The 11,743-nt window shown below is 38.3% G+C and overlaps 1 pseudogene; it reads left to right on the top strand.

The window, feature by feature from the left end:
* Nucleotides 1-8,644: 8,644 nt before the first annotated feature.
* On the top strand, nt 8,645-8,797 carry LOC111765003 (U1 spliceosomal RNA; annotated as a pseudogene).
* Nucleotides 8,798-11,743: the final 2,946 nt, after the last annotated feature.

Below are 11,743 nucleotides of genomic sequence, written 5' to 3'. Positions count from 1 at the left end.
CAACATATATAATGGCCTGTGTCTGCCATTGTAATGCCATGCGGCTGATTCCCAAGTCTTGAAGATGCTCTCATATTACACCTGTTTTTCCTTCTCCCTACCCTCAGAACCTCCAGTGGCCACTGCCCTCACAAAAATATTTCCTCCGTTGCTAGAATTACAGAAGATAGAGTTGAATAGTAGTAAGTCTACTTTAGTCCATAGTTCATTCCCCAATCCTGAGGATTCTGGGATGGTGATGCCCACTCCACCTTTATTTGAGGGGGGTGCTTGAATCCCATACAGCCAATGCATGGAACTCTCTTGCTAGCAGTTGTAGGCATTCTTGATTCCTTGGTATGTTGCTTCTCCTTCATCTTCTCCTTGTTACTTGTCCTGGGTCAGTCCAATGAACTGGAGCAGAGGTGTTGCAACTCCTTTAAGATTCAGGGCTAGGCTGGCACATAGGCAGCCCAGAGATTTATGTCTCTTAGACATACACCTACCAACTTTAGTACTAATTATAAGTTCAAACAGGACAGAGGAGCCTTCTGTAGGGAAACCACAAGTGAGTTTGACTCTGTCACAATGGGGAGCATAAATCCCAAAGTAGGGCCCACTGGCAAGGGACCAAACTCCTGAGCTATCTGCCCTGACTATAGGGTCTGGATGTCTCCAAAGCCCTCAGGAACCCTGCTATGTGGGTTGTATCTACTTGGCAGTCTATGTGATTGTGCTAAGATGTGCATAAATGTTACCTCTGGAGTTCCCTCCCAACTATCTTTGAAGTCTCTTAACCAAATAAACTCATTTGTCTCCACCTTTCCCCCCATTTGGTCAAGGCCTTTTTTTTTTTCCTACTTGCATTGTTCGTTGGTACTTGGTAGCAATCCCTGGGTGCCAGGGAGTCTCATCCCCAGGAGTCATTTCCCTTGGGGGAATTTATGGCATTTATAAACTGAGTTTTGGCTTAGAAGGGGCCACATTTGAGCAACAAGGAGGCTCCCTGTAGGTCATTCTTAGGCATCCTACAATACTATGCCAAGTTTCAATTTCAAGAGTAAAGGTTAATAATCGTAGTCATCAGTATCAATGGCCCATCAATGGACCATTCTCCTCTACTAGTCATTGCTCCTGTGTTTGGGACTCCAGGAGAGAATGTGGCAGAGATCCCCAGGATGGGCATTTGATATTCTTTGGTTGCTGTGTGAATCTCCAGCCACTGTGGCCATGCCCCATGAACCTTTGAACATATTTATATGCCTTATATTTATGCCCAGTGAACCTCCTCCCTTGTATCCCCATCACTGACACCCTGCCCCACTGATCCTCCCCTGCCAAAGTTATAACCCTTCTGTGATCCAAAACTTCTAGAAAGTGAAGCCAATAAGTAGCCAAATACAATTAATAAGAAAATGAAATAATATTGATAGTTTTAAACATAAGAAATAAAGTTCAGAAAATTTTTAAAAATTAAAAACATAATAAAAAATTGGGATTAAAAAATAATGAAAAATATTTAAGAAAAATGTTTTTGACATTTTGCCTTTCATCACTGTATGATCTGTTGTCCTGTATGTACACTGACATTTTCTTCCATTTGTTCCCATAGTGTCTTACTTTTTTTTGTTTTGTCTTCAAAGAAGTTTTAGGTCAGAGTAGAGTTACAAAAAATACAGGGGATCCCATTTACCCAACATCCTGCCCATTTCCCCCCTTCCCATATTAATAACCTTTTTATATGTGGATGATACATTTCTTACAACTGATGAACACAGCTACTAACCATGGTCAATAGTTTACATTATGGTTTACATTTTTGACCGTATGCTTTTATAAATTTTGATGAAGTTTAACATGGCCTGTATCCATCATTGCAAGATCATTTAGAAAATTTCTATTGCCCCCAAAATATCCCCTGTTTCATCTATTCTATTCCTCCCTCCCCCTCCCTTGTGGCACACTGAGACCGCCAGGCTTCACTCCTTGAAGGACAAGATTCATAATTGTTTTCAGCAACACTGAGGGCTTGACACACTGGTCTGTCCTCCACTATTAGGCACCACCCATGCTCTCAAGAGACTCCCATCCCTCTATTTGAGAACACAGTGGGCCTCCCCAGGATGGGAGTCCAACTCCTTCCCACTCTTTATGTGAGTTTCCACCCACTGATACAACACACTATGGCAAAATGATCCCTTGCACACTCCTGACAAGCCTGCCCTGACCCAAATGCCTCCCCACCGAAGACCTTAAACCAGTAGCCCTTTCTTGTCTATTGCCAAAAGAGCTTTCCCCACATTGTAGTTTCAACTATGTACCCATGAATCCCCAGTGTTCACCAGCTCCCTCCCCCAACCCTCTCCCTAGTTCCATGGACCATTCAACACATCCCCTCACCCTACCCACCTGTCAAAACTGTCCCACCCAACCCATGAGTATCCCTACACCCCTGTCATGTCACTTCACTGCACAAGTACAAACGTTGACATTATCATAGATTTTACCTTATAGGCATTGGCTAACAACCTTCTTCTCCCTTTCTAATTCTTGTAAACATATCTTACAAATCTAGCTCTGTGAGTCTGCTCAATTTGCTTAATTCTTATCAGTGAGGCTCTTCAATACCTGGCTTGCTTCAATCAATATAAGGCAGCCTACTCAATGGGAGAAAATATTTGGTAACCATATATCTGATAGGAGCTTAATATCCTGCATATATAAAGAAAGCCTGTACCTTGAAAATAAAAAGACAAACAACCCATTTTAAAAAATGGGCAAGTAATTTGTATAGACACTTCTCCAAAGAAGAAATACATCTGGCTAAAATGCACATTAAAAGATGCTCAACATCACTAGCTATTAGAGAAATGCAAATCAAAACTGTAATGAGATAGTCATCTTTCACCCATTAGACTGGAAGCTATTAAAAAACAGGGGACTACAAGTGGTGGAGAAGGTGTGGAGGAACAGGAAACCTGGTCCTCCACTGCTGGTGGGAATGTGGAGTGATGCAGTGATTGTTGAGGACAGTTTAATGGTTCCTCTAAAAACTAACTATAGATCTGACATATAACGCAGCAATTCCAGAGTATGGTGTATACCCAGAAAAATTGAAAGCAAGGACACAGACAGATAAATGCATACCAATGTACATAGTGACATTGTTCACTATTGTCAAAAGTTGGAATCAACCCAAATGCCCATCAAGAAATGAATGGATATGGGAAGCGGACATGGCTCAACTGATAGAGCACCCACCTACCATATGGAGGGTCCAGAGTTCAATCCCCAGGGCCTCCTGACACATGTGGTAAGCTGGCCCATGCACAGTGCTGCCCCTGTGCAAGGAGTGCACCTCGCAAGGAGATCCACTCCACTAGAAAAAGCTCAGCCCACCCAGTAGTGGCACCATACACGTAGAGAGCTGATATAACAAGATGATGCAACAAAAAAGAGACACAGTTTTTCCAGTGCTGCCTGATAATGCAAGTGGATGCAAAAGAACACACAGCGAATGGGCACAGAGAGCGGATAACAGGAGGGAAGGGGAGAGAAATAAATAAAATAAGTCTTTAAAAAATAAAAAATAAAAGGAAATTGAATGTTATTATATTTACCATTCAGTGGTTAGTACACTTTAAAAAGAGATTAATGGATAAACAAAATGTGGAATAAGCATACAATAGAATATCACTCATTTGTAAGAAGGAATACAGTACTAACACATGGGATAACATGGACGAATCTTCAGGACCTTATATTTAGTTCTCAATAGCACGGTGATACACTTTGTCCTTTTGTGTCTGGTTTGCTTCACTCAAAATAATGTCTTTTAGGTTCATCCATGTTGTCATATACTTCATGTCCTCATTTTTTCTTATTGCTGCATAACAGCCCATCATGTATATACACCATGGTTTGTTTATCTACTCATCAGTTGATTGACACCTAGATTGTTGCCAACTTTTGGAAATCATGAATAAAGCCATGATGAACATCAGCAGGTAGATGTCTCTTTGTGTCACTGCTCTCAGCCTTCTGGGTACGTAGCTAGTAATGATATTACCAGGTCACATGGCAAGTCTATGTTCAACTTCCTTAGGAACTGACGGGCAGTCCCCCACAGTTGTAGTACCAGTCTACATTCCACCAACAGTGAAAAAGGATCCTGTCTCTCCACATCCTTTCCAACACTGAGAGATTTCTGACTTTTTAATAGTATCCATTCTAATAGGTGTGAAATGATACCTCATTGTAGTTTTTTTAACAAATCTATTTTATTGATACATATTACTAAAGCATACATTGATCCAAAATATTCAATCAGCAGTACTTGGTAGAAACACATAGTTGTGCATTCTTTAATTCAGTCATTTTTAGAGCAATTTCATTATTCCAATAATAATAGTAGTAATAATAATAAAACAATCTCAGTACCTCCCAATCTCTCTATGCTTCCCCTGCCATATATAGCTGCTATTCTTTTCCATTTTTTCTAGGTTATTTTCATTTATATTTTGTAAAAACAGTTTTATGTATGCAATATCACTCATATTCATGTTTTATGTGAGATTTTACTATGTTACACAGTCCCATGTTACAGTTTTTAGCTTTCCTTCTAGTAATGTACATGACCTCGGACCTTCAACCACTGTCAAATCCATGTAATATCTCTGCTAGTTACAAACACTATGATGTGCTCTCACCATTTCTATTAATTTTCTAAGATTTACAAACAACCTTTTTTACCAGTTCTGCACAGATTAACCTTCAGCTTTCCATTCTCTGTCTTTATTCTGGTGGTCTGTATTCTAATTATTACCTCCTTAAGTTTACACAATATATTTAGTTCATAATAGCATAATCATACATTATTTTTCCTTTTATGTCTGGCATGCTTTGCTCAAAATAATATCCTCCATGTTCATCCATGTTGTCATATGCTTCATGACTTCATATCTTGTTATAGCTGCATAACATTCCATCATGTGCACATACTACAAATGTTAATCTATTCATCAACTGATGGACACATGGGTTGTTTCCAACCTCTGGCAATCGTGAATAATCCTAATATGAACATTGGTGTGCAGACATCTGTGTCTCTGCTCTCAGTCCTATTGGGTATATAGCTGGTAATGATGTTGTCAGGTTACATGGCAAGTCTGTATACAACCTCCTTAGAAACTGCCAGACAGTCCTCCACAGTAGCTGTACCATTCTACATTCCCACCAACAGTAAATAAGCATCACTGTGTCTCCACATCTTCTCCAACATTTACAAGTTCTGACTTTTTATGGCAGCCAATCTAATAGTTTTGAAATGATATCTCATTGTGGTTTTAATTTGCATTTCCCTAATTGCTAGTGATGTTAAACATTTATTTATGTGTTTCTTTGTCATTTGTATTTCTTCTTCAGTTATCTTGTCAAGTCACTTGCCCATTTTTAATTGTTTAGTTTGTCTTTTTATAGCACATATTGAGTAACAGTGGTGACAGTAGGCCTACAATCTTGTTCTAGATCTCAGTGGGAAAGCTTTGTCCTTCCCATCGAGTACAAGGGTAGCTGTAGGTTTTTTATATCTATAGTTTACCATATTGAGAAAGCTTCCTTCTATTCCTATCTTTCAAGAGTTTTTAACAAGAAAGGGTGTTGTATTTTGTGAAATACTTTTTCTGCATCAATGATTAAGGAAAATGTGATTATTCTTCTTCAACTTATCAATATGGCTTATTACACCAATTGATTTTATTCTATTGAACCACCCTTCCATACCTGGGATAAAACCCACTTGCTCCTGGTGTGAAACTCTTTGAATGTGCTTTTGGAATCTGTTTGCAAGTATATTGTTGAGGATATTTGCATTTCTATTCATTAGAGATATTGGCCTGGAATTTTAAAACTTTTAAAATATCTTTATATCTAGGTTTGGTATTAGGGTGATGTTGGTTTCATGGAATGAGTCTGGTAGTACTCTTTCCTTCTGAAGTGTTTTGGAAGAGCTTGAGCAAGATTGGTATTAGACCATCTTTGAATGGATGGTAATTTCACCTGTTAAGGCATCTGGTCCCAGGCTTTTCATCCTTTGGAGGTTTTTGATGACTGTTTCAATCTCTTACAATATGTTGTGCTCTTCCAATTCTTCCAGGGTCAGTGTAGGTGGTTCATGTGTTTCTAGGAAATTATCCATCTCCTCAACATTGTCTGTTTTTTTCATATACAGTTGTTCATAGTATCCTCTTGTAAGCTCTCTTATTTCTGCAGGATCATTAGTAATGTCCCCTCCCTCATTTCTGATTATATTTATTTGTGTCTTCTCTCTTATTTCTTTGTCAGTCTAGGTAAGGATTTGTTGATTTTGTTGATCTCAAAAAACCAACTTTCGGTTATCTTATTTTTCTATATTGTTTCTTTGTTCTTTTTTTTTTAAGATTTATTCATTTATTTCTTTTCCCTCCCCCCCACCAACCCTGATTGTCTGTTTTCTGTGTCTACTTGCTGCATCTTCTTCTTTGTCCACTTCTGTTGTCAGCAGCATGAGAATCTGTGTTAGGGAATCTGTGTTTCTTTTTGTTTCTTTCCTTCAGCTTGGTTTGGCATTAGTTTGTTGCTTTCTTTCTAGTTCCTTCAAGTGTGCAGTTAGATCTTCAATTTTAGGTCTTTCCTCTTTTTTAATCTAACACTGCCTTTGCAGTGTCCCATAAATTTTGATATGCTGTGTTCTCATTACATTCATCTCAAGATATTTGCTGAATTATCTTAATTTCTTCTTTAATCCACTGATTATTTAAGAGTGTGTTGTTTAATCTCCATATGTTTAAGAATTTCCCTTTTTCCATCCATTACTGATTTCCAGCTTCATTCCATTATTATAAGATAAAGTGTTTTGTATAGTTTCAATCTTTATAAATTTATTGAGACTTGTCTTGTGACCCTACAAATGGTCTCTCTTGGAGTACGATTGATGAGCACTTGAAAATAAAGTACGCCCTGCTGTTTGGGGATGCAGTGCTTCATAGATGTTTGTTAGGTCTAGTTCATTTATCATATTACTCACACTCTCTTTATTTATCCTCTTCCTAATTTTCTATCCAATACTGAGAGGGGTGTATTGAAGTCTCCAACTATTACTATAGAGGCATCTATTTCTCCCTTCAGTTTTATCAGTGTGGTCCTCATGTATCTTTGGTCACTCAGGTTAGGTGTATAAATATTTAATACAGCTATTCTTCTTTAAAAATATATAATGACCTTCTTCATCCTTTATAACAGCTCTTTGCTTGAAATCTATTTGTCCAATACTAATATTATTACTCCAGTCTCTTTTGTTTACTATTTGCATGAAATATCTTTTTCCAACATTTTACATTTAACCCAGTTGTAACCTTATATCTGAAGTGGGTCTTTTATAGAAAACATATAGTTGGCTCATATTTTTTCATTCATTCTATCAGTCTATGTCTTTGGATTGGGGAGTTTAAGCCATTAACATTTAATGTTATTATTATAAAGACATTACTTACATCATCCATTTTGTCCTTTGTTTCCCTCAGAATATCATTCTATTGTCTGCCTATTTACACTTTAATTTTTACCCTTCCTAATATCTTCATTTCTGTACTCTTCTGGAAATCTCACCATTGCTTTTTCCTTGGAAGCTGCAGCACTCCCTTCAGTATCTCTTGTAATTCTGGTCTTTCAGTAATATATTTCATCAATTTTTATTTGTCTGTGAAAACATTGAAATCACCCTCATTTTTGAAGTACAGTTTTGCCAGATAGAGAATTCTCCTCTCCTCCATGGTTTCTGATGAGGGTTCTGCACTTAATCTTTTCAAGTATATTTTGTATGTGTTGCTTTCCTTTTCTCTTGATGCTTTCAGAATCCTCTATCTCTGATATTTGTCATTCTGAATAGTAGGTGTCTCAGGGTAGGTCTATTTGGATTTATTCTTTCTGGGGTGCATTGTCCTTCTTGGATATTGATATTTATGTCCTTCAGAATGGTTGGGAAGTTTTCAATCATTATCTCCACAAATATTCTTTACCCCCCATTTCCAATCTCTTCTCCTTCTGGAGCACTGACAATGTGTATAAACATTTCTCATTTCCAATCGATTTTCTGAGACTCAGTTTCATTTTTTCCATTCTCTTCTCTTTCTGTTCTCCTGACTTTTCAATTCAGATATTGTGTCTTTGAAATCACGAATTCTGTCCTAGAGCAATTAAAACATGCTCATATATGTCAATATCTTTTTATTCTCATCCATCATGTCTTTCATTCACATAAGGTATATTACTTTACTTTTCTTTGCAGGCTTTCAAATTGTTCTTTATGCTAAGTATCTTCTTAATATCCTTTATTTCTTTAGTCATATTTTCTTTAAATTCTTTGAATTGATTTAAGAGAGTTATGTGATTATCACTTATGAATTATCTTAAGTCCTGTATCTCTTCAGGTCATTTGATTTGTTTCTTTGGCTGGGCCATCTCTTCCTCTTTCCTAGTATAGCTTGTGATTATTTGCTGATGTCTAGCTATCTGAATATGTTGGTGAATTTACTTTGATGGCCAAATTCTCTCTTCCATGTTTTTTTTTTTTTCCACAGCTCTTCTTTGTTACTTGTTTCAACTCATTCTATGTTCTTGAAATTACCCCATACTTACCTAGCAGGAGAGATACAAAGATCATGAAGGTGTTTTTTCCCAGGATGAGGTCTACCTATTGTACTCTGGATGTGTGATTTCTCTGAGTATGGGAAAATCTCCTGCCTAATTTGTGGTAGTGGGTGATTGCATTTGTGTTCTCCCATTTTTAAAAAAATTGCCCAGCTTAGGTTATCAAAATCTGACCAAGGGTTCACCAATGGGGTGTAAATTTTCTCCCAGTGATTAGGATACATAGGATATAGAGAGAAGTAGAAACTTTTTTTCCCATCCAATTTTCAGACATGTTGGCAGATGGCACTCAACACCACATATTTCCATGGAAGTGTTTCAGTCTTGGCTTTCCTGTGTCTTGGTCTATCTAGAGCTGAGATTCTTATGGGGCTTTGCTGGCCAAATTCACAAAAAGCTCCCACCTCCCTGTCCATTTTGCCTTGAATGAGCTGAGAGGGAGGAAGAAATCTGTTCCCATCTCAGTCAGCTGCAGTGAACCAGAGGTTTTACCCTAGCTTAATATCTTTGGGGTGGGGAGGGGAGCCAGCCCAAACACTGCAGGCATTTGGTAACTGGCATTTGTTGTTTTGGGTTCTTCCTCTCTCTGTCCCTTACCCTCCTGGCACTTGTGTAGCACTGTACTGTTTTGCTGACCCCCATAGCAGTTCCCTCAGATAGCTTTTAACACTTTCTCCATTGTTTTTGTGAGAGAATCGAGTCTTGCCTGCCTAATCTAATACCATCTTTTCACAATTCTCTCAGTGTAGTTTTCACTTCAATTTCCCTAATTGCTACTGATGTTGAGCAATATTTCATGTGGTTTTTTTTCTTCATTTTTATTTCTTCTTTGGACAATTGTCTTTTCAAGTCTTTTGCCCATTTTTAAAATCCAGTAGTTTGTCTTTTTATTGTTGAGCTGTATGATCTCTATATATTATGGATATTATATCCTTATTTGATATGTGATTGCCAAATATTTTCTCCCATATACTTGCCTGCCTTTTCACCCTTTTGACAAAGTCCTTTGAGGTACAAAAGTGTTTAATTTTGAGAGGTCCCATTTATCTATATTTTCCTTTTTTGCTTGTGCTTTGCATGTAAGGTTTAAGAAGCCACCACCCACCACAAGATCTTGAAGCTCTTTCTCTATAACATCTAGTATTTTTTATGGTTGTTGGTTTTATATTTAGGCCCTTAATACATTTTGAGTTAATTTTTGTATAAGGTGTGAGATATGGGTTGCATTTCTTTCTTTTGAATATGCTATTATTTTCCCAGCACCATTTGTTGAATAGACTCTTCCAGTCCAGTGGTGGTGACTTGATAGCCTCATCAAAAATCCCTTGACTGTAGCTGTGAGGGTCTATTTCTGAGGTCTTTATTCAGTTCCATTGGTCAATCTGCCTGTATTTATGCTGACACATACTTCTTTATATCTCTTGAAGTATTAACTTGTGGATGTTTTCTTTCTTAAACATCACAAAATACCTGAAAATAAAATCTGTAATTCAGCCAGTAAAATTCTTGAGCTGCTCTTTTTGCCAAGATTTTGTATAAAAGATGGCATTGACATACATGATTTCTACTCTGCATGAGTCAATGACTGGGAGAGTAGATGTCACTAATAATATTGTATAATGAAAGAGTATATCATACTTTGATGTTAGAAAAGTAAATTTTTGTGAGCCCAATGTAGGCACCAGTGTTGGACTTGAATAACCAAGAAAATCTTCCAAATTATTAACATCTAAGCCAGGAATTGACTGACATTATTGCTAGATTTTTTTCTTTTTAAAAGTTTTAATTATTTGTGCTCCACATTCTCCATTCATAGCATATAATCCATGGCTCTCAGCATAATCACATAACTTTGCATTCATCAACACAATGAATTTAGAACATTTTCATTACTTCAAAAAGAAGGTTACCATACTCTTTATTTCTTCTATTAATGCTCTTTAGCATTGTTAAGGTGCATTTGTTACAGTTGATGAAAATATTACAACATTACTGTTAACTATAGTCAGAATTTGCATTATTCGTATTGTTCCCCTATAACACCCTATTATTAGCACCTTGTATGAGTGTCATATGTTTATTACAGTTCATTAAAGAACACTCTTATATTTGTATTTGTCCCCTGCTCCCACCCTGCTTTTCGCTTCCTTGTACTTTACCCGCCTGTTCTTCGAAATCTCTCTGTATTATGGCCCTTCTCGGCAGCAGCTTACGCTGCTGCCTCCCTCCGCCCCTCCTCCCAGCCACTGTTATCTTCCCCCTCCCAGCCGATCGCTGTTCTCCCCGCCTCATTCCAATCGCCCTCATCCCGTATCCGCCCCGGCACAACCTCCGAAACAACCCCCTCTGCCATCAATGGCTTACGTCATAAACCGCAGGTCCGCCCTTGCCTCTGCAGCCAATCCCCAGCTGCCCCGCGGACATGCCCCTCCCACAACCTCCCCGCCTCCATGAGACTATAAAACCCCATGTACTTCCCTAATAAAATCAGACCTGCGCATAGACCTCGTCTCCGTGGTTCTTCTTCCATCGAACCGCGCGTCCCCACCAAGCCTTGAGCCGCCCGCTGCCGCCCCAGTCCGGCCGTGGGCTCCGCCCGATTCCCGGAAGCGACCCGCCCGCTCGGCAGCGACCCGCCCGCAGTACCGCAGCGGCGGCCACAGTATTATTGGCTACATTCATCAAACACAACTGGATTCATTATGTTATATAGTGCCAAGTTCATTCTCTAGTTTCCTTTTAATGACATGAACAATCATAAACTTCCCCTTTCAACCACAATCATGCCCATATATGAACACTGTTAATGGCACTCACAATAATGTGCTACCATGATGTGTATCCAATTTAAAACCTTTACAGTCAACCTTATTAAAAAGTCTGCAAACATTAAGTATCAGTTCCCCATTATCTATCCTCATAGTATCTCCTGGTAACTTATGCTCTAGATCTTAGCTCCATGAGTTTACTTATTAGTTTGTATTACTGAGGCCATAAAAGATTTGTCTTTTTACATCTGACTTATTTCATTCAACACAATGTCCTCAAGATTCATCCATGTTGTTGCATACATCGGGAC

This window comes from Dasypus novemcinctus, chromosome 20, assembly GCF_030445035.2.
Source record: "Dasypus novemcinctus isolate mDasNov1 chromosome 20, mDasNov1.1.hap2, whole genome shotgun sequence".
NCBI classification, from domain to species: Eukaryota; Metazoa; Chordata; class Mammalia; order Cingulata; family Dasypodidae; genus Dasypus; species Dasypus novemcinctus.
This window is presented reverse-complemented; position numbering and strand designations above follow the sequence as displayed.